The 26,001-nt window shown below is 33.2% G+C and overlaps 1 protein-coding gene across 1 annotated transcript in view; it reads right to left on the bottom strand.

Annotated features, from left to right (window-relative positions):
* Window positions 1-26,001, bottom strand: part of LOC149802037 (uncharacterized) — a 316,208-nt gene that overhangs the window by 272,068 nt on the left and 18,139 nt on the right. The gene's annotated exons all lie outside the window — the stretch shown is intronic.

The raw sequence follows: 26,001 nt of genomic DNA, 5'->3' as shown, positions 1-26,001 counted from the left end.
AGTCCATGTGGACCTTATGTGAGTTTTTCTTTACATCTTATTGTTGTGTGTAACACTTTCACACAATTATGTATATGTATTCTATATGGATATTGTCCACACAATTATGTAAAAAAAATACCACCTGCTTTTCTGTAATTTTGCATCATTTTCATAGCTGAATATTTCAATGCAGGATTATATTTTATGTTTTATATATATGTTTATGTTTTCACTGATGCCTGTGAATGTGTTCCAGGCTTGATACTTTGAATTTTAAAATTACTTAATTATTTAGTGTCAAGCCAGACTCTTCACATCATGTTGTATATACTGTATCTATTGTACATAACAGATAGAAGCCTCAAGGTAGATTAGTTCTGTAACTGAGTTACCTTCTCTAAATAAAGTCTTTATTATTATTATTATTATTATTATTATTATTATATATGGATATTGTCCATACAATTATGTATATGTATTCTATATGGATATTGTCCACACAATTATGTATATGTATTCTATATGGATATTGTGTGCCAGCTAGTACTTATTAGGGATTATCCATTTACACCTGAGATCTTTGAATCACTAAATAGACACAGCATATAGTCATTTGCATCTAAATAACACCAGTTAAAATCTAATGCAGACCATATGTTAGGGTACTTGATTTGGTCAAATCTCTATCATACTGGACACAATATGTATTTAATAGACATCCAAGTAAATATTTATAGTTCCTTGTGACCAATAAGACCAATCTCGTTATTCTTAATCTTTCTTTTAAACTAGGAATTTATGATTGGTATCCCTTTACATATCCTTAATTGCCTTCAATATATCCCTTGAAATGCAATAAAAAATACTCCACATGTTTCAGGTCATTTTTCTACCAAAAGAAGATTATTTTTCACACACAAAGTACACCTTATATGCCAGTGATTATCCTTAAGGCTGAATGGGATATATTTCTTTGAGATATTCTATGTATCCAAAACCTAAGACCATGGCAAATCTGTCAATGTACTGAGTTCAAACATGACAGATCAACCTGAACACAACTATTCTGTACATATACTTTAACAGGATAATATCTTCCTCCTGACTTTTTCATGATTTTCTAAAGGCCAGAATCAATAAGCCAGCCATAATAGGCCCGTGACATTACCATGTCCCCTATTCACTGTACTGAATGACATTTAGCAACACTGAATACATTTTTCAGATATCTGTTTTGGAAACATTTTGAAAAGGTGTTGTCCAGTTTTAGCTAATGTTCATGAAAATAAAACTGTATAAACATTACAATATCTACATGTAATTAACAAGCAATAAAGAGTAAACTTTCCTGACTTGCTGTCAATTTAAGTTAATTAAGAACAGTCAGGGCTCTGTTTAAGGGTATTATAACAGGTGTCCATTCTGGTCCTGAACATCGATTTCTGTGTAAAATTTTGCTTTGGATAAAAAAGTGTTAATTGCATTTATCTGTCCATCAAAATGTTATCTGGCATTTCCTTGTAAATGTCTTGCCTCAGAATAAACAGTCAATCACTCAATTTATAAATTAAAAGATTTTGTTTTATATTCTTCCTGATTCAACCTCGTAAATTTCATTCCAGGCCACAACTGTGAATCCTTCATTATAACAAGACTCAATGCACAACAAACTATGCTACAGTGTGAAAATCTCTCCCTGAAAATCTATTGACAAAAGCAAGTTAATGACATACTTCTCAAAAGATTTCAAATTACTTTGTTCCATAATTCTTTTCACCCCTATTACAATGTATATATTAGGATTCATCTGCCTTGCAAATTTACTTTTGTACTAGATATACATTTATCGTATCTTTGTTCCTAAAAGCGATGTTTAACTGCACACTGTAGGTTGTGAAAATATCATTATATATAATACTCTAGATTAGAAATGAAATGGTTCTTGATTCTGAATCCCTGTAGGTATGCACTACATGAAACAACTTAAGAACCAATCATGTACTTGTAATTGAGAGTGTTCCTTTTAGTCCCAGAATCAATGATTGTAATATACTGACTTATCCTTACCATTACTTTTGCTTAACATTTCCCCAGGACTGAAGATACAATATTTCAACATATGGACTTTTTAGGGTCCATTTTTTTTACAAGAAGATCGTATCTGAATATGAATATTAAATGTTGGCGGTTACCATTAGGGACTGAATGTGGTGATATTTCATCTAGATACAGATATTCTTTGTATCTTATCCTTACACCTTAGCAAATCTGTCAGTGTAATAAATTCAATCAACCAGAATGAAACCAGTTATACAAAATCAGGTAATATCTTGCTTGTGTGAGTCCTTTGAAAGACAGTTTAAAAGAAAACTTTTGAGGATTTTCCAAAGGTTAAAATCAATTAAGCCAACCATAACAGGCAAATGTCACGATCTTGCTTACTGCATTGGCAGGGATTTAAAAATATTAAGTTTTTCAATAATCAATATCCTTTGGAAATTATTTGAAAAGGCATTGATTCTAGCAAATGTTTAAGAAAATAATAATGATGTTTAAAAATCAACAATATTTACTAGTATATCTAATTAAGATGGAGTAGAGAGGACAATATTTACTGGTATATCTAATTAACATGCAGTAAAGATCAAAATTTCCTGACTGTCTGTCAACAGTATGTGCATTTCCATACATGTGTATCTGATGCTAACGTTAATTAAGAACAATCAGGGTTCCCTATTAGTTAATTGAAAACAATCAAGACTCCCTGTTAGGTAATTAAAAACAATCAAGGTTCCCTATTAGTTAATTGAAAACAATCAAGACTCCATGTTAGTTAACTAAAAACAATCAAGGCTACCTGTTAATTAAAAACAATCAAGGCTACCTGTTAATTAAAAACAATCAAGGCTCCCTTTAGTGCAGATTTTTGCAATGGACCTCCATTTCTGAACTTTTTAAGACAGACTGCACAGCTAATCTCTGTACCAATACAACTATGCACATGTTTGTACTAACTGATTCAATACTAGGTGGCTATTTTGAGTATAATCTAGACATTTTTTAATATGAAAATGTCAAAATGTAAATAAGCTCTTATCTGATCAGTGATTGTAATCTTAACACACACACACACACACACACACACACATTTGGTTACAACTCTATGGTCTTGTCTTAAACAAAGGAACAGAAAAAGCAAAACGACGAAGTTTAGTAAAATTCAACAAATAATATATTTCCCTCAAATACAAAAGGAACTTACATTATCGTGAGCTAAATCCCAAAAAATCCACACAGTTCTATCACAAGTCCAAAGATATAGTGTTGCAAATGGGTTCCAATCCTGAATGTGCTGATGTAGCAATAGCCTTGAGTGGTCTGATGTGCCAACAGTCTTGATGTATCAAGTGATGTAATGCAGAACATCTTTCAATGAATCCTCAATAATCCCAAACCAATATTTATATCCAAACAGTTAATGAGCACTTTGTAAATAAATAATTCCTCTCATCTTATAATTGAACACAACCAAAAGACTGATATCAAGATAGGAAGGAAAATGTTTTACTTCTTTTTCCTTATTTACATAATATCACCTGATTTATGCCATACAAGAACGAACCAGACCCAGGTCATTTCCAATGGAAATTTCCATCAAATTCTAAACAAGGTCAGGTCTGTTTACTTAAATTTTGCAAGTAAACTTGTTAAAGGTTTTGAACTCAAATCCAATTAAAGCACAACCCACAATCTTGGCTGAAGATGTACTATGTTGTTTTCAAATTATCATTACAATCTACAATCATGGACAAAAGTAAGATACACACACAATATATGTGTGTGTGTGTGTGTGTGTGTGTGTCTGAAAAATGTGTACCAACAAGTGACCACTTGTACGATTTTTCATAAATATGCATACCAGCAAATGACCAAACTTGTGCAGATATTTCACAAAAATGGATTCCAGCAACTGACCACTGGTACAGATTTTTTTATAATACTGTTGTGGCATGCATACACTAAATCCAAAAATGTCAGCCACCTGTCAGTCACACATGAATAGTTATCTTTTTTTTCTCCTATGGAGTTTCTTATTGATTTGCTAGATAGTGCTTAAAAACTGAAGTACTACTCTCTGCATAATCTGCATCCATATCAATCTATATCATACCTATGATAATTGATGGACTGCTGATGCCAGTTACCTGTCACTCAAAAATTTACAAATTACAACCAGTAATTACTTGCTGAACACTGCTATTACTTGCTTGGTGTGAGTTTTATGAAAATCAAGCCAGGATGAAAGATTGTCACCTCGTTTGTCAAAGAAGATCTGATAGCTTCACCATTATAATTAGCCACTATATAACAATCAGTCAACTTCATATTATCTCATCCAAAACGGTTTTCTAAATTTTCAATGTATATGCTGCTAATACACTTTACGTTCAATGAAAGTTTTTGCAATAATAAAGGCTGATTTGTACACCAATTGCAATCTTAGTAGGCAGTACTCTTGCAAACCATCAATTTCCATTGTCAGCCTGCAATGTCTGCCAAACAGGCTCCTGATCGGCCTGATATGTCTGCCTAACAGGCTCCTGGTCAGCCTGTGATATCTGCCAAACAGGCTCCTGATCAGCCTGTGATGAATGCCAAAAAGGATCTTGATCAGCCTGTTATGTCTGTCAAAGAGGCTCCTGTTCAGCCTGTGATGTCTGCTAAACTGGCTCCTTATCAGCCTGTGATATCTGCCAAACAGGCTCTTGATCAGCCTGTTATGTCTGTCAAACAGGCTCTTGATCAGCCTGTGATGAATGCCAAATGGGCTCCTGATCAGGCTGTGATGTCTGCCAAACAGGCTCTTGATCAGCCTGATACCTTCACCATTATAATAAAGGCTGATTTGTACACCAATTGCAATCTTAGTGGGCAGTGCTCTTGCAAACCATCAATTTCCATGCTCCTTGTCAGCCTGCAATGTCTGCCAAACAGGCTCCTAATCAGCCTGATATGTCTGCCTAACAGGCTCCTGGTCAGTCTGTGATATCTGCCAAAGAGGCTCCTGGTCAGCCTGTGATATCTGAAAAGAGGCCCCTGATCAGCCTGTGATGAATGCCAAAATGGCTTCTGATCAGCCTGTGATATCTGCCAAACAGGCTCTTGATCAGCCTATTATGTCTGCCAAACAGGCTCCTAATCAGCCCCTGTGATGTCTGCCAAAAAGGTTCCTGATCAGCCTGTGATATCTGCCAAACTGGCTCCTGATCAGCCAGTAATATCTGCCAAACTGGCTCCTGATCAGCCAGTAATATCTGCCAAATGGGCTCCTGATCAGGCTGTGATGTCCGCCAAACAGACTCTTGATCAGCCTGTTATGTCTGCCAAACAGGCTCCTGATCAGCCTATGACATCTGCCCAAATATTATGTGATATTTGTGATGATTTTGTTAGCTATTGTCAAAAGCATATCTAGAATATAATTGTCCCAGATGCAGTACATAATACCCCATTTTTTGTGCATATGTCAGTAATATTCATCAATAAAAACTTACCATTAACTTATATTCCGCTTCTCAACCAAAATATACATAGCTGATACTGGATCAGACATGAATTTGATCAGGTATATGGTCTTGTATGGACATTCATAATAAATAGTCAGAACTTAGACTAATACTCAAATGTAGCAGCTCTTGTGCATGAACTAACTAGGCTTCCATTATGATATTTGTCCAGAGGGTTAGTTTAACCCCATGCCTTTGTTTCAAAGGTCAGAAAGCTAAAGTATAGAGTCAAAGAAAGAAAATAATGCAGATCATATATGTTGGACAGGCAGTTGATCAGTGCTTCGATATGTGTTCAGCAATAGTTTGTGTTATATATGTAATAATTTGTTATATCACAAAAGAAATCTCTTTTTTAAGATCTTAATTTTGTTCTCATTTGTGTTTTACCCATCATCTACCATTGTGTTTACCCATCTTCTACTATTTCTATAATAATTTTGAAGATAAAATCTTTCAAAATTTTGTTTCTAAAAAACAACATATAGGTTTTGCTAAATATTTAATACCAAATAGTGCATTTGTGCAAATTCTCCATACAGTGAGTCCATGACATCATCAACATGAACTCAAAAATATATTACACTAAAAACCATTAGTGACTTTCCTCAGAGTATAAGTCACAATCGCCCAACAAAAGAATATTGGAAACTTCTGATCACCAATTCACTGTTTTTGGTGAAAATACCTTCCAAAAAATTTGATCATATTTGACAATTTCTACAACTGTTAGTACCAACAGGCCATTATGCTCCCTGAAATTTACTAATTTAAACATTAAGAACTATCCAAGACAATGTTTAGGTGCATAAGTTTCATGCAGAAGGTCAAGCATTCTATAAAGTGCCATTTATGGCATAAACACAAGCCCTGAATTAAGTAAAAATGATATGTGTGACTGTTTCATGAATCTGTACAAATGAAAAGTACATGAATCTGTACATATGAAAAGTACATGAATCTGTACATATGAATCTGTGGACATGAATCTGTACATATGAAAAGTACATAAATCTGTACATATGAATCTGTGCACATGAATTGGTACATATGAAAAGTGCATGATTCTGTACATCTGAAAAGTACATGAATCGTTACATATGAATCTGTACACATGAATCCGTACATATGAATCTGTACCTATGAATCTGTACACACTAATCTGTACCTATGAATCTGTACATATGAATCTGTACATATGAATCTATAACTATGAATCTGTACATATGAATCTGTACGTATGAAAAGTACATGAATCTGTCCATATGAATCTGTACATATGAAAAGTACATGAATCTGTACATACGAATCTGTACATATGAAAAGTACATGAATCTGTACATATGAATCTGTACATATGAATCTATACACATGAATCTGTACACATAAATCTGTACACATGAATCTATACACATGAATCTGTACAAATGAATCTGTACATATGAATCTGTACACATGAATCTGTACACATGAATCTGTACACATGAATCTATACATAAAGAGTTTGAGTTATTAAAGCAACAAAGTTTGCAGGTTCACATGATAAGCTCAGCTTACATCTGGAGAAAATCCATATCTAGCTTTCAGTTAGATTTACTTTCAATGCAAGATTAAAATAGTATGATCAACATAGCTTTCCATGCTAAAAATGGCATGTAAAATCTCTTTAATTATTAATGTCAATCTAATTTACATAAAACCAGCATTTTATTTGTCGTATCTAAATTGCAGTAAATAAATAATATTCATAAAGACATTTAATCCTTGCAATAAAAAATATTTTTAGGGTAAAATGATCTGCAAAGTTTACTAATGCATCTGCCCATTTCAATCATCAGTGAAGCATTCAATATTTGCATATAATATCGGCAAATGAATAACCATCAATGCTTTCTGTGGGGAAAATTAAAGCAGTACAAATTGTTTATTAAGCTAGTGAAACTTTTCAAACTTTCAGGTCCAATTTCATGCCACAGATAAAATATATTACACAACAGTGAAAACTAAATCTCTTCACATACATTCCTTATTCCACATCCAGTATTTACTTCACAGTGTACAAGTCTGTTTTGAGTACACAGTAGATCAAATAACACAGACCATGATTTGCTGGCACATTATGATGGCAGATCTGGGCCAATAAGCAAGTATATATGGTAAAAAGATTCATACAGCAAATTCTGTGACTTAATTTGGGTTGGTCCAACACGATTCATGGATTCTGATATCAGTTTTTATTCAGGAACATTTAAACATCCATGCAAAATAAAAGAAGAAAGTAAATTAAGATGTGTCAAGAGATCAGATGTGCCATAACTTGTTCTAGACATTCATGATAAGACTGTATGATTCATTACTTTATGAAAGTTTATTTGAAGAAATAATGAAGTCAGGACCATATCCAAGACAGGTTTTGTAAATGTATTCTTCGTCCGGGTGTTCTATGCATCACTATATAATGACGCATTTTTGAGGAGGCATAATTAGTGTATTTAAGAATATATAAATAGGTCCCAGCTTGATATTACTAGTACATGTGTACTTATAATAAAACACTGTAATTTTTCTGATACTTAAGTTCATGCTTGAAGATGAGCCGATTCCCATCCTTTATAAAACTGTTACCAATTTTGTTTAAGAAATGTGAATTGTCTGATGATAAGCTCATCTGTAACTATTCCTTTGTATACTGTAAATTCCTGAACTTTTCCTTTTTACACTTAAGTCCCTGGGACTTGTCATTTTTACACTGCAGGTTCCTGGGACTATTCATGGGAAAAATATTGGATCCAAAACTCATTATTCTAGCTGAAATACATGTTAAAAAATCACAACTAAAAATAGACGATCAAACAGACTGAAAAACTTTCAGACATATATACATATGTCTTTTTAAATTAAATTTGGATATCACCAATAAATATGAAAAAATAAACCAGTCTGAATTTAGTTCTGCTGATCAAACAATGTATCCCATCAATCCTTTTTAAAAATGGATCAAAGTAAATATTATTAATCAATACTGATAACAGAGTTTACCTCTCATGCCAGGTTTGAGGTTTTTTTTAAACCAATAATAAAATGTTAAGTAAAATGTCTTCTTGCATCAATATTCATGTAGCCCAAATATTAGAGTTTCATCAAAGCAAGGGTATTATGGTGTCAGAGTCTCAAAGAGCTTTGATTAGGTTTGGTTTTGATTTTTACAACACAGCAACACAATGTAGGTTATTTAGTGCCTAGGCAATCTGAGTCAAATCCTTTGTCCATGAATACACCATGGTAGCTGACCTGGGTTGATCCAATAGTAGGATTCAAATTCATGCACATTCGGTCATGATTTGGCCAAACTAACCAAAAGAGACAATGCAGCTCAATGACAAAGAACTAAATAGACCAGTCAACATAACATATTTTGTAGCATTGGCACAATATATACTGAACATTAGCTATGTTACAATCTGTTTTATGGAATGTGAAATAAATCTTAAAGGTGTGTTTCAGAAGTACAACAGAACCTATGTTGGGTCAAAATATAGGTGGTCATTTTACACAAGTATCATATTGAAAACTCAAACAATGCTGTCATTATCCATATAATATACTAGTCTCCAACAATAATATACCTGCGTCAGTGTTGACAAAACAACCAGGTAAGTAATTCAAGCATGACTTTAATTTGACTTGCCAGCAATTAAAATGTTTGCCAAAAACTAAGCCTGGTTCACATATTGTATACTTACAATTGATCGATACCAAAGGTTCAGTAATTGATCTAACTGTCAGGTTGTTATTAAAAGGGAGCTTGTTGTTCCAATACACAATTTGAAAGAGCTTAATCCAATCCCTGCTCATGAGGGTTTTTGTTGCCTCATCAGATAATCTGCAAGGTCTATTCTCGGACACACAATTGCAGAACTAGCTAAGATTTCTAAGGTATTGCACCAAAAATCAACTGAATGTGCACAAATCACATACTATATTTTCCAACCATATTTCATTTCCTCAATAAATCTGTGTTATATTTTTTTTAAATGCCCTCCTTTTTTAAAATAGAGGGGAAATTCCTCTCCTAAATTTCTGGTTCTAGAATAGACCCTGATAATCTGAGAAATATTCATTATTGATACTACATTCTAAAACAACAGTGAACAAGATTATTGGTAATTTCCCATATTTCGAGCATAATTATCTTCAGAGTTTGAAATTTTCAGCAATCTCCTTATCTGCTGTAGCGTAATGCACCTGCAGATTAGGGTCTGAGTTGTTTGTTCTACTGATTACTCCAAACAAACTGCATAGACCCATTTCTGCCAGCAGTTCATGCACTAGCAGATCAGAGTCTGTGCAGTTTGCAGTTGGATTCATCTTATACATGAGTAAATATGGTACATACACTCTCACATATTAAAAGAGAAACACATTTTCATTGTCAAGCTTAAATTTCTACACAACTTATTCAATTTCTTTTCCCTGCATATAATACTGTTGCCAAAAAACAACAATGTCTTTATACAAAACATAGAATTATAGTAAATTTATTAGCAAGTCACTAAATTCTTTTATGTGTTACTTTACAGATCATTAGGTCAATCTTGTACCTGTTCAGGTGTGTATCCAAAATATGAATAATATTAGCATAGTCAGATGGTCCTATACAAGTCACAAAATCTGAACTTGTGCTTAAGATTCCAAAACTTAAAGACTTCCGTGAAAAGGAAAATAAGAATCACAAACTTAAAGTTTTGTTACTTTCATTATCACCTTATCAGTTTTGTACTCCAACATATTTTCAATAATGATAACAGGCTTTCCATTTTGTAATGCACTCATCCCTCTTTATAACAATGGTAATTGGAGATATACAAGTGACCCATGTAATACTAGTGAGGGAGCTTTACAGTGAGGTGTGTTCCAACATGGAGTGTAATAGAACACAGAAACAAGCTTTTTCAAAAAACCTTGATCATCTACTGTCAAATCACTGTGTGAAAAAAAATAATGATAACAAAATCTAATTATCTGCCAGGTCAATGTATCGGTGGTACAACAATCAATATACTATAAATATCCATTGATTTTGACAAGATAAATCCAGATTTAAACCTTCTTCAGCCATGATAAGTGCCCAAGTAATCTCCACCTAGCACGCACCAAACTTAAGATTTAGATTTCAAAAGAAAGTTCTAAAAAGGTGAATTATAAAAAAATGATGACCTTGTGAATGCTGTCATGTCAAGAAGACCTTGATACAGATGGAATAAAAGATATGAGAATGTGTACCTTTTAAATTGTTGAATAATCAAAACACCTGAAAGGTATTTATAAAAAGTATATAAAAGTAACTGTACCTAAAATAGACATTTTCTCATTATTTAAGCCAAAGAATTCCTGATTTGGACAATCATGCCTCATAGGATAGTTAATTATCATCATTAACTTACACAATTTTGGTATATTTTAACACGGGCTTTATGACGAGGTCACATCATTTTTCAAATATAAGTAAGACTTTTTCTTTTCAAATCTAAAAATATTTTTTTCTTTTCTATGAGAGACATTGGCTACAAAAAGATAATCCCATTGGCAAAATGACAAAACGTTTGTTCTTCACTCAGTGATTGACATGGTCATAAATAACACAGAAATGCTAACTTGTTTGATAACAAGTGGTATTTTGGTATTTCAACAATTATTCAAACAGACAATATCTTGAAATGTATATGCATGTAGTAATGATGTAGCTCACAGAACTGGTGTGCATGTGATTGTTAGAGGCATTCTAATTCCTGACTGAAAAGACAATTATTTTTTGAAAAGCACCTGGCTTTTATGATCAAGTTCTGTATTCACAAAATTCCTTAACTTGACTACACACTCAAATTATAATATTCCTCCATTGTATGCAGAACATTACAAATTTGATAAAAGTCAGCTTGCCTAGGGCAAGGTCATTGGAAAATTTAACATGACTTGAGGGATGCCCCAAAACAAGACAACAAAGTAAAAAAATGTGATGAAATCAATAGGATGTTTTAAGGCAATCACATAATATTTATTTTACAAATAGGAAGTTTTGTTGTTTTATTATCTTTGTTTGCATCTTAAAGTAATATGTTGATAACTGAAGTTATCAGAAAGATGCACAATGTATAGTGTACATAGATATATAGATGATCAAAGAAGGACATGTTAGAACGCAGATTTTGTTAGAGGAATAAAGAAAGACATATTCATGTATAGCACAATAAACAGATAAATGGATAGGTAGATAATGGTTTTAGAGACAGATAGACATTTGAGAGAGACATAGGTAAAAGACCTTAAAATGAAATACTTAACAACCAAGAACAGTAATGTCTTAACTCTATTTTAATCATGTTTTAATATATCGTAAAATTTCTTTATCTATTCTCCACTTAAAGTTTAGTTGATCATGCAGATTTAAGTATTGGATCCAGTAGGAAAACAACATAAAACTGAGTCCTTCACTGAAATTTTCAAACAAACTCTTCACTTTTTTCATAGGAGTGTTGTATTTACTCACATGATTGCTTCCACTTTCACACCATCTACATTTCACCAGGAAATTGACTACATGCATGTCAACAATTGTTGAAAAACCAACTTTTGAGAATGATCAAATCTAATATTTGTCAAACAGTATGAATTGGTCTTCTATAATAATCATGGAAACAACAAATGATAAATATAGCATGTGGGGGCAAGACTTCCTTGTGGTTAGTCATTAGCAATGACTGCCTACATTTCATTTCCAAATACACCTGGTAAAGAAATCTCACAACTTATATTATTATCCATTATCACACAGTCACTTGAAATCGGTCGGATGCATCAAAATAATCTTCAACAAGCTGATTATTAGAGTCAGCAATCTTGGCACATTCAGAGATCACACACTATCTGTGGCATGGGTATGACTTGAATTCCATAAATGTACAAATATTATGACTAAAATATAATTCACAAATTAAATATAAATATTTATTTTTTATTTGTCAAAACTTGATATAAACAGTATAACATGCTGGTCTGTTTAGTTTTGGTTATCATTTTCTAGGAGATGATCAACCACGGTGTTATTGCCCATTTTGAGTAAACAATAAAATAAACTATGAAACTGAGGGATGGAATTACAGAGAACTGAGCAGAGATATAGAATAACATGAGCCATCAGTTTAATCAATTACATAAAAAAACAAAATGAATAATTTGTTTTCTCTCAGAAATAGAGTTACAAAATTATGCGAATTTCATTTAGCCATTCTATTACTGATAAAACAAATTTCATCATATGACAGGGATAGACTGAACTCAGATTGATGGCATGATGGCATCATCTAGTGCTTCCACTGCTGGTGATCAGTTGGCATTTCCATATCTTTCCTTCTGTCTTTCCTAGCCTCTGGACTGTGTTCTATTTCCTGCTGTCAGTCAGGTGTGGAACTATTTCTATTTTGTTTCTCCTTTGTGCCATTCCACCCTAGCTCATATTCTATTGTTTATATCCCCACACATTGGCATCAGGGATATTGTAATACCCTTGATCAATGAAGTACATTCACCTGTTCATAAACACATCCTGTATAAACCACAGTGTTGAATTTAACCATCCTTAAAATTTGAAATGTTCATATGGTAATATAAAGTAAGGGTTTTATTTTTGGGCTCTTCTCCAGGGAGGAAGTCTAAGGTCGGGTGTACCAAGAAAGTAAAAAGAGTGACATTTTTTATATACATTGACAGCATGCTGACATAACAAATATTGACTCTGCATAATTAATTCTGCAGTCTAAGCTTACTAATGTATATGACTGGTTTAATGCCAAGAAACAACAAGTCTCCACTTGGCTTGACTGACCCTATGCACCTATGTTCTATTAAAAAAAGCAAAACCCATCACTTAAACAAAATGGAGACACTTTAATGATCTGAGAACTGTGGCCACCAAGGTATTACTTACTAACTTTCACACAACAATGTATGTATGTATGCATGTATGTATGCATGTATGTATGTATGTATGTATGTATGTATTACATTAATGGCTATATGATCATAATTAAAAGTGAAGTTCTAAATAAGTAAGAAAAAAGAAGTCCAGATATATAAAAAGTTTATGTTTTATTACAGTATTATCAATGGTTCAATAGTTATATCCATATATAAATTGAGGTCACTGATTTATATTTTCCACTGCTATGAACTTGACCTTGACCAATGTGCATGGGTACGATAGGTGACACACTACCTGGTCACAATAAATTGCTGGTTCAAGTTCCATGAATATAACTTCAGTGATTCAAAGGTTTTTCTCTTTTCCAGTAACATATCTTCAACAGTTAGAAAATTCTACCCTGGACAAGGATTCTGTGTCATTATTACATTTTCCTTTGTCATGACCTTAAACATGAGGCAATGAACATAGCTATCATATGCAACACCATCTAGGCATGATACAAACTGCCAGGGTTAAGTTATGCAACACCATCTAGGCATGATATAAACTGCCAGGGTTAAGTTATGCAACACCATCTAGACAGGATATAAACGTGGGATAAGCTACATTAAACATATCAAGATGTAGCTAAGTATTGGGAATAACTTCCAAAGATACTGTGTAATATCAGGAGTTACTTCATATGATACAACTTAGTATTGGGAATAGCTCTCTAACATATACAATTTAGCAGTGGGAATAGCTCTCTAAGATATATAATTTAGCAATGGGAATAGCTCTCTAATATATACAATTTAGCAATGGGAATATCTCTCTAAGATATACAATTTAGCAATGGGAATAGCTCTCTAATATATATAATTTAGCAATGGGAATAACTCTCTAATATATATAATTTAGCAATGGGAATAACTCTCTAATATATATAATTTAGCAATGGGAATAACTCTCTCAGATATACAATTTAGCAATGGGAATAGTTCTCTAATATATACAATTTAGAATGTGAATATCTCTCTAATATATACAATTTAGCAATGGGAATAACTCTCTAATATATATAATTTAGCAATGGGAATAGCTCTCTCAAATATACAATTTAGCAATGGGTATAACTCTCTAAGATACACAATTTAGCAATGGGAATAGCTCTCTAAGATATATAATTTAGCAATGGGAATAGCTCTCTAATATATATAATTTAGCAATGAGAATAGCTCTCTAAGATATACAATTTAGCAACAGGAATAGCTCTCTAAGATACACAATTTAGCAATGGGAATAGCTCTCTAATATATACAATTTAGCAATGGGAATAACTCTAAGATATACAATTTAGCAATAGGAATAGCTCTCTCAGATATACAATTTAGCATGGGAATAGCTCTCTAAGATATACAATTTAGCAATGGGAATAGCTCTCTAAGACATACAATTTAGCATTGGGAATAACTAAGACATACAATTTAGTATTGGGAATAACTCTCTAAGATAAAGAATTTAGCAATGGGAATAACTCTCTAATTATATAATTTAGCAATGGGAATAGCTCTCTAAGATATAGAATTTAGCAATGGGAATAACTCTGTAAGATATACAATTTAGCAATGCAAATAGCTCTCTAAGATACACAATTTAGCAATGGGAATAGCTCTCTAAGATACACAATTTAGCAATGGGAATAGCTCTCTAAGATACACAATTTAGCAATGGGAATAGCTCTCTAAGATATAGAATTTAGCCATGGGAATAGCTCTCTAATATATATAATTTAGCAATGGGAATAGCTCTCTAAGATATACAATTTAACAACAGGAATAACTCTCTAAGATACACAATTTAGCAGTGGGAATAGCTCTCTAATATATACAATTTAGCAATGGGAATAACTCTTTAAGATATACAATTTAGCAATAGGAATAGCTCTCTCAGATATACAATTTAGCAATGGGAATAGCTCTCTAATATATACAATTTAGCAATGGGAATAGCTCTCTAAGATATACAATTTAGCAATGGGAATAACCCTTTAAGATATAAAATTTAGCAATGGGAATAACTCTCTACTATATATAATTTAGCAATGGGAATAGCTCTCTGAGATATACAATCTAGCAATGGGAATAGCTCTCTAAGATATACAATTTACCAATGGGAATAGCTCTCTAAGATATACAATTTAGCAATGGGAATAACTCTCTAAGATATACATATTAGCAATGGGAATAACCCTCTAAGATATACAATTTAGCAATGAGAATAGTTCTCTAAGACATATAATTTAGCATTGGGAATAACTAAGACATACAATTTAGTATTGGGAATAACTCTCTAAGACATACAATTTAGTATCGTGAATAACTCTCTAAGACATACAACTTAGCAATGGGAATAACTCTCTGAAACATACAATTTAGCAATGGGAATAACTCTCTAAGACATACAACTTAGTATTGGGAATAACTCTCTAAGACATACAACTTAGTATTGGGAATAACTCTCTAAGATATACAATTTAGTATTAGGAATAACTCTCTAAGACATATAACTTAGTATTAGGAATAACTCTCTAAGACATACAATTTAGTATCGGGAATAACTCTCTAAGACATACAACTTAGCAATGGGAATAACTCTCTAAGATATACAATTTAGCAATGGGAATAGCTCTCTAATATATAAAATTTAGCAATGGGAATAGCTCTCTAATATATAAAATTTAGCGATGGGAATAACTCACTAAGATATACAACTTAGCAATGGGAATAACTCTAATATATACAATTTAGCATTGGGAATAACTCTCTAAGACATACAACTTAGCAATAGGAATAACTCTCTGAGACATACAATTTAGCAATGGGAATAACTCTCTAAATCATACAACTTAGTATTGGGAATAACTTTTTAAGACATACAACATAATATTGGAATAACTCTCTAAGAAAAACAACTTAGTAGTGGGAATAACTCTCTAAGACATACAATTTAGTATCGGGAATAACCCTCTAAGATATACAACTTAGCAATGGGAATAATTCTCTAATATATACAATTTAGCAATGGGAATAACTCACTAAGATATACAATTTAGCAATGGGAATAACTCTAATATATACAATTTAGCAATGGGAATAACTCACTAAGACATACAATTTGGTATTGGGAATAGCTCTCTAATATATACAACTTAGCAATGGGAATAGCTCTCTAATATATACAATTTAGCAATGGGAATAACTCACTAAGATATACAATTTAGCAATGGGAATAACTCTAATATATACAATTTAGCATTGGGAATAACTCTCTAAGACATACAACTTAGCAATGGGAATAACTCTCTGAGACATACAATTCAGCAATGGGAATAACTCTCTAAGACATACAACTTAGTATTGGGAATAACGTTTTAAGACATACAACGTAGTATTCGGAATAACTCTCTAAGATATACAACTTAGTATTGGGAATAACTCTCTAAGACATACAACTTAGCAATAGGAATAATTCTCTAATATATACAATTTAGCAATGGGAATAACTCACTAAGATATACAATTTAGCAATGGGAATAACTCTCTAATATATACAATTTAGCAATGGGAATAACTCACTAAGACATACAATTTGGTACTGGGAATAGCTCTCTTATATATACAACTTAGCAATGGGAATAGCTCTCTAATATATACAATTTAGCAGTGGAAATAACTCACTAAGATATACAATTTAGCAATGGGAATAACTCTCTAATATATACAATTTAGCAACAGGAATAGCTCTCTAAAATATACAATTTAACAATGGGAATAACTCACTAAGATATACAATTTAGCAATGGGAATAACTCTCTAACATATACAATTTAGCAATGGGAATAACTCACTAAGACATACAATTTGGTATTGGGAATAGCTCTCTTATATATACAACTTAGCAATGGGAATAGCTCTCTAATATATACAATTTAGCAATGGGAATAACTCACTAAGATGTACAATTTAGCAATGGGAATAACTCTCTAATATAAACAATTTATCAATGGGAATAACTCTCTAATATATACAATTTAGCAATGGGAATAACTCACTAAGACATACAATTTAATATTGGGAATAGCTCTCTAAGATATACAATTTAGCAATGGGAATAACTCACTAAGATATACAATTTATTAATGGGAATAGCTCTCTAATATAAACAATTTAGCAATAGGAATAACTAAGATATACAATTTAGCAATGGGAATAACTCACTAAGATATACAATTTAGCAATGGGAATAACTCTCTAATATATACAATTTAGCAATGGGAATAACTCACTAAGACACACAATTTGGTATTGGGAATAGCTCTCTAATATATACAACTTAGCAATGGGAATAGCTCTCTAATATATACAATTTAGCAATGGGAATAGCTCTCTAATATATACAATTTAGCAATGGGATTAGCTCTCTAAGACATACAATTTAGCAATGGGAATAACCCTCTAAGATATACAATTTAGCAATGGGTATAGCTTTTTTATACAACTTAGTATTGGGAAAAACTCTCCAAGATACAACCCAGTACCTAAAGTCAAGTTTTAATCCCAAAAAAGGTCATCCTCAATATTCATGATGGTGTGTATTTTAACATCTTTTCTATCAGAAGCCTGTAAAAGACCTTTAGATACCAATAATTTGGAACATTCTTAAGCCTTTATAAGCCTTAAATTAACATGAGTTATTCATTACCAATTCAAGGAGATAACAATTTTCTTTTAATTTAAACATAAGTTAGGAAAAAAGGAAATGGTAATAGAAACATATTTACCATCAGATCATGATTTCTATCAATATTTATTGCAATGAAGGAGAGTGAGTGAGAGATTAACAGCAGGAATATGTGAGTGATAATTTTATTACAGAGTATACACTGTTCTAGACACGTCAGACCTTCCTGAAGTTTTTTTTTTTTTTTGGGGGGGGGGGGGCATTTTAATTAGTTTGTATATACTTTTTTAAATACAAAAATACATTTTTAAATCATTTGCAACTATGCATAAACTGGAAGATTACAGTAAAACTGTTGCAACATCTTACACAAATGAACCCATATGACATCATAATGTAAATGCTACATTATTCTTCTGAAACACAAAAATGCTGTGGAAGAGAAATCAATTGACAACACAAAATCAGACATAGGCAATCGTGTGACCAAAAGTCAAAGCTCACCCTATACAATTATCTTTCGATGGTAATGAATTCAGATGTATGCAGTTATGCAAATTAATAAATGGGCTGCCAGATGAAAACATATTTTGGAAATGATTTTCACATAATTTGCAGGAAATCCATTAAAAAGGTATAAATAATTGATAAACCAATTTTACTTTGAATAGGATTTATATCATAAATTTTTAAACAGACACTTGACATTTCTGGGCTACCAAATGTTTCACTTGAATTGGCTGGACAGTGGCCATGCTTTTGGAAAATTATTCTGCCCCAGGTGGAGAGAACTTCAGCATTGTTGACACTGCCAATACCTGTCTCACCATGCTGATACTCTAGTTATCATTATTATTGTTGCAATTATTATTAGCATGAAATTTTATGAAACAAACTTCCCAATCTATAATTTAATTTAGGATTCAGGCCATTCATAATGTCACTCATCCAATATGTCTTCATTTAACTCCTGATGTAAAAAGATATAAACGATTTGGGAATTTAGGTGTGCCCCATAAGTGTTTAATCAACTCTATTGAATCTTTTCCTGAATACATGTATTTGCAAGTATTTCTGTGGTAAGTTCTCTATTTGCACCTGACAGAAAATTCCATTTGAAGTGTTTGTTCAGGGACACTACTGCCAACTTCTCAAAAAGGTCTCATCTTAATAGATATAAAGTGTCCTGTACTCAATTATCATGGCTTGAGATAAAATTACATTTGAGAACATATCATGACTTGTGATAAGGTTACACATGAGAACATATCATGACTTCTGATAAGATTACATATGAGAACATATCATGACTTCTGATAAGATTACATGAGAACATCTCATGACGTGATAAGATTAGATTACACATGAGAACATGATAATTTGTGATAAGATTACATGTGAACACTATCATAACAAAGAAAGCATGAAGTGTAGCTTTGAATACCACAAGTTTTCCCCCTTTAATTACAATTTGTGATGATCTCAACCCGTTAGAGAAATAATGATTTATTCAATAAAGCTTACATAGCACAAGCAGTTTTTCTTCTCATCATGATGTTCACAAATGTGAATACAGAATGTAACTATTGTTAGGAAAAAAAGTTTTATGCTAAAATGACTGAACTCCTAATAGATAACAAATAATGATGAAATAATATGGTTATGTCGACAAGAGGCGAATCATGAGACATCTGTATTAAATTTATTCGAAACTGCATATGTATTGGGCACGGTTTGTTCTCAACAAAAATGTTGAAATGTACAAAAGTGTGTTCTGATCAGCAACATTAAGTTTATGTTCTATCATGATTGGTACTTTTTGAGAAGTTGTAAGAAAATCAAACTTTGTCTCTGGCACTATAAGATTGAAACTAAACCTAGTTTACTATGAAAAACATGCACAGGAATGTATCTGGACAGCGCTAATTAGTCTAAATACAGCAACCATGGATAACAGACTATGCTGAACCTTAGCAAATAAATTTCAGTACATTTTGAAACAGGATTATATTTATAAACTGTATGAATTTTGAAAAGATACAGGTATTCAGTTTGGGATTGGCACTGCACCTTGGTGGACATTGAATGGGCTTTTTATTATTAACAACAACAATAAATCAAATTCTTACTAGTAGTGTAGGTACATGGGACCCTTCTTTGATCCACAGGTGTAAAATTTCGATACAGAGCTATATCACACCAATGAGAAGTAAACAAGTTTCAACAGATAATCCATATTTATCCACTAGACTAACATGCTAATTGATCTGTACTGATCATTTACTTGTAAAGTCAGACCTAAAATGTGCAAGAACCACTAGGGAACCTGCAAAAAAGGGGTCATTTTTACCACATGGATTTTATATGCTGGTTAGTAAATCATTACTTGAAAGACCACTACTATAGTATGCCATCTGTCTTGAGAAACCACATTCTAAATCCCCTATAACCTCTTTTAAGGGACCACTTACAATGTATCTTGAGATCACTTTTTATTGGCAGATGGGGTGGTCACTTAAGATTTAGTTCTATAGTAAAAAATGTTTGTTTTATGTACCATATGTATTCATGTATAGGTTGGATAGACCCATATATACAGTCACATAGTGCTAGGTCTATACAGTCTGTAAGGAGTAATCAGTTGAACAAACTACATAGACCCAAATCTACAGTCACATAGTGCTAGGTCTATACAGTCTGTAAGGAGTAATCAGTTGAACAAACTACATAGACCCAAATCTGCAGTCACATAGAACCAAATCTACAGTTACATAGTGCTAAGTCTATACAGTCTGTAAGAAGTAATCAGTTGAACAAACTACACAGACCCATATCTACAGTCAAATAGTGCTAGGTCTATACAGTCTGTAAGGAGTAATCAGTTGAACAAACTACACTGACCCAAATCTACAGTCACATAGTGCTAGGTCTGTACAGTCTGTAAGAAGTTATCAGTTGAACAAACTACATTGACCCAAATCTACAGTCACATAGAACCAAATCTACAATTACATAGTGCTAAGTCTATACAGTCTGTAAGAAGTAATCAGTTGAACAAACTACATAGACCCAAATCTACAGTCACATAGTGCTAGGTCTATACAGTCTGTAAGGAGTAATCAGTTGAACAAACTACATAGACCCAAATCTACAGTCACAGAGTACTAAGTCTATACAGTCTGTAAGGACTAATCAGTTGAACAAACTACACAGACCAAATCTACAGTCACATAGTACTAGGTCTATACAGTATGTAAGAAGTAATCAGTTGAACAAACTACATAGACCCAAATCTACAGTCAAATAGTGCTAGGTCTATACAGTCTGTAAGAAGTAATCAGTTGAACAAACTACATTGACCCAAATCTACAGTCAAATAGTGCTAGGTCTATACAGTCTGTAAGAAGTAATCACTTGAACAAACTACATAGACCCAAATCTACAGTCACATAGTGCTAGGTCTATACAGTCTATAAGGAGTAATCAGTTGAACAAACTACATAGACCCAAATCTACAGTCACATAGTGCTAGGTCTATACTGTCTGTAAGGAGTAATCAGTTGAACAAACTACATAGACCCAAATCTACAGTCACATAGTGCTAGGTCTATACAGTCTGTAAGAAGTAATCATTTGAACAAACTACACTGACCCAAATCTACAGTCACATAGAACCAAATCTACAGTTACATAGTGCTAAGTCTATACAGTCTGTAAGGAGTAATCAGTTGAACAAACTACATAGAACCAAATCTACAGTCACATAGTGCTAGGTCTATACAGTCTGTAAGGAGTAATCAGTTGAACAAGCTACATAGACCCATATCTACAGTCATATAGAACCAAATCTACAGTCACATAGTGCTAGGTCTATTCAGTCTGTAAGGAGTAATCAGTTGAACAAACTACAAAGACCCATATCTACAGTCACATAGAACCAAATCTACAGTCACATAGTGCTAGGTCTATTCAGTCTGTAAGGAGTAATCAGTTGAACAAACTACAAAGACCCATATCTACAGTCACATAGAACCAAATCTACAGTCAAATAGTGCTAAGTCCATACAGTCTGTAAGGAGGAATCAGTTGAACAAACTACATAGACCGAAATCTACAGTCACATAGAACCAAATCTACAGTCACATAGTGCTAGGTCTATACAGTTTGTAAGGAGTAATCAGTTGAACAAACTACATAGACCCAAATCTACAGTCACATAGTGCTAGGTCTATTCAGTCTGTAAGGAGTAATCAGTTGAACAAACTACAAAGACCCATATCTACAGTCACATAGAACCAAATCTACAGTTACATAGTGCTAAGTCTATACAGTCTGTAAGGACTAATCAGTTGAACAAACTACACAGAGCCAAATCTACAGTCACATAGTGCTAGGTCTATACAGTCTGTAAGGAGTAATCAGTTGAACAAACTACATAGACCCAAATCTACAGTCACATAGTGCTAGGTCTATACAGTCTGTAAGAAGTAATCATTTGAACAAACTACATTGACCCAAATCTACAGTCACATAGAACCAAATCTACAGTTACATAGTGCTAAGTCTATACAGTCTGTAAGGAGTAATCAGTTGAACAAACTACATAGACCCATATCTACAGTCATATAGAACCAAATCTACAGTCACATAGTGCTAGGTCTATTCAGTCTGTAAGGAGTAATCAGTTGAACAAACTACATAGACCGAAATCTACAGTCACATAGAACCAAATCTACAGTCACATAGTGCTAGGTCTATACAGTTTGTAAGGAGTAATCAGTTGAACAAACTACATTGACCCAAATCTACAGTCACATAGAACCAAATCTACAGTTAAATAGTGCTAAGTCTATACAGTCTGTAAGGAGTAATCAGTTGAACAAACTACATAGACCCAAATCTACAGTCACATAGTGCTAGGTCTATACAGTCTGTAAGAAGTAATCAGTTGAACAAACTACATTGACCCAAATCTACAGTCACATAGAACCAAATCTACAGTTACATAGTGCTAAGTCTATACAGCCTGTAAGGAGTAATCAGTTGAACAAACTACATAGACCCAAATCTACAGTCACATAGTGCTAGATCTATACAGTCTGTAAGGAGTAATCAGTTGAACAAACTACATAGACCCAAATCTACAGTCACATAGTGCTAGGTCTATACAGTCTGTAAGGAGTAATCAGTTGAACAAACTACATAGATCCAAATCTACAGTCACATAGACCCATATCTACAGTCACATAGTGCTAGGTCTATACTGTCTGTAAGGAGTAATCAGTTGAACAAACTACATAGACCCAAATCTACAGTCACATAGTGCTAGGTCTATACAGTCTGTAAGAAGTAATCAGTTGAACAAACTACATAGATCCAAATCTACAGTCACATAGTGCTAAGTCTATACAGTCTGTAAGGAGTAATCAGTTGAACAAACTACATAGACCCAAATCTACAGTCACATAGTGCTAGGTCTATACAGTCTGTAAGAAGTAATCAGTTGAACAAACTACATTGACCCAAATCTACAGTCACATAGAACCAAATCTACAGTTACATAGTGCTAAGTCTATACAGCCTGTAAGGAGTAATCAGTTGAACAAACTACATAGACCCAAATCTACAGTCACATAGTGCTAGATCTATACAGTCTGTAAGGAGTAATCAGTTGAACAAACTACATAGACCCAAATCTACAGTCACATAGTGCTAGGTCTATACAGTCTGTAAGGAGTAATCAGTTGAACAAACTACATAGATCCAAATCTACAGTCACATAGACCCATATCTACAGTCACATAGTGCTAGGTCTATACTGTCTGTAAGGAGTAATCAGTTGAACAAACTACATAGACCCAAATCTACAGTCACATAGTGCTAGGTCTATACAGTCTGTAAGAAGTAATCAGTTGAACAAACTACATAGATCCAAATCTACAGTCACATAGTGCTAAGTCTATACAGTCTGTAAGGAGTAATCAGTTGAACAAACTACATAGACCCAAATCTACAGTCACATAGTGCTAGGTCTATACAGTCTGTAAGGAGTAATCAGTTGAACAAACTACATAGATCCAAATCTACAGTCACATAGTGCTAGGTCTATACAGTCTGTAAGAAGTAATCAGTTGAACAAACTACATAGACCCAAATCTACAGTCACATAGTGCTAGGTCTATACTGTCTGTAAGGAGTAATCAGTTGAACAAACTACATAGACCCAAATCTACAGTCACATAGTACTAGATCTATACAGTCTGTAAGGAGTAATCAGTTGAACAAACTACATAGACCCAAATCTACAGTCACATAGTGCTAGGTCTATACAGTCTGTAAGGAGTAATCAGTTGAACAAACTACATAGACCCAAATCTACAGTCACATAGTGCTAGGTCTATACAGTCTGTAAGAAGTAATCAGTTGAACAAACTACATTGACCCAAATCTACAGTCACATAGAACCAAATCTACAGTTACATAGTGCTAAGTCTATACAGTCTGTAAGAAGTAATCAGTTGAACAAACTAAATAGACCCAAATCTACAGTCACATAGTGCTAGGTCTATACAGTCTGTAAGAAGTAATCAGTTGAACAAACTACATAGACCCATATCTACAGTCACATAGTGCTAGGTCTATACAGTCTGTAAGGAGTAATCAGTTGAACAAACTACATTGACCCAAATCTACAGTCACATAGTGCTAGGTCTATACAGTCTGTAAGGAGTAATCAGTTGAACAAACTACATAGACCCAAATCTACAGTCACATTGTGCTAGGTCTATACAGCATGTAAGGAGTAATCAGGTGAACAAACCACATAGACCTTGATCTACCAATGCATTATGCATTATCAGGATCTATGATGTCTATTACTGGATCCATATTTTATGTACGAATATACCATTATCTAAAGGACCATTTACCCGGATATAATCTATCTCTCCCAAGGAGTCCTAATAGTTAACATTTATCTATGCATGTTCTGACCCTTTTTAGGTTAACATATAACCTTTTAAACCTTTCTCTTTTACCTTACATCATACAGAGAGTTTTTGGATTAGTGTAGCCTTGTATCTCCTATCTGAGTTGTGCATGTTTTACTTCATTCAGACACATTGTCTTTATATATTATCTCATGCAGAATTTTGTGCATTTTTTTGGGCCTTTACTATTTATACTGCATAGCTTTTAATCAGCACTGTATGGTCAGGAGCTTTTAAACACTACACTACACTACACCCATGCACACCAAATTTTGATACTACAAAAAGTAACAGATATAATAAAACAAAGTAAACAAAAACTCAAAATCATGCTTAATAAGGCAACAAAAACAATATTTGTGTATATGGTTTGACCAACCATTCCTGTTTCTCATTGCCAACCCTAAGTTTTTTCCACCATGGAAAAAAAATCACCCTAATTTGAAAAACAGTGCAATTGGAAACACATATTGGAGGGGGGAGGATAACTAAGGTTTACTGTGATATTTGTAGCAGCTGTCTGTTACAATGTTATTATTTAAAATAAATTAAACATATCTCTTCTAGGCTGCTTTTAAAGCTTTTAGTGTCAAAACTAACTTACTGAAACAATAATCAGAATCACTTCGTAAGATAATAAAAGTGGACAATAAATGGACACTACATAAAGGCAATAACAATGGTCATAACCTGGATATTTCATGTAGGCAATAAAGTGGACATAACCTGGAGAAGTGGACACAACCTGGACACTTCATAA

The sequence above is a fragment of the Sinohyriopsis cumingii genome, chromosome 4 (genome assembly GCF_028554795.1).
Source record: "Sinohyriopsis cumingii isolate HCF-2022 chromosome 4, ASM2855479v2, whole genome shotgun sequence".
Taxonomy (NCBI): domain Eukaryota; kingdom Metazoa; phylum Mollusca; class Bivalvia; order Unionida; family Unionidae; genus Sinohyriopsis; species Sinohyriopsis cumingii.
The sequence above is the reverse complement of the archived record's forward strand: the minus strand, read 5'-3'. Positions and strand labels throughout refer to the sequence as shown.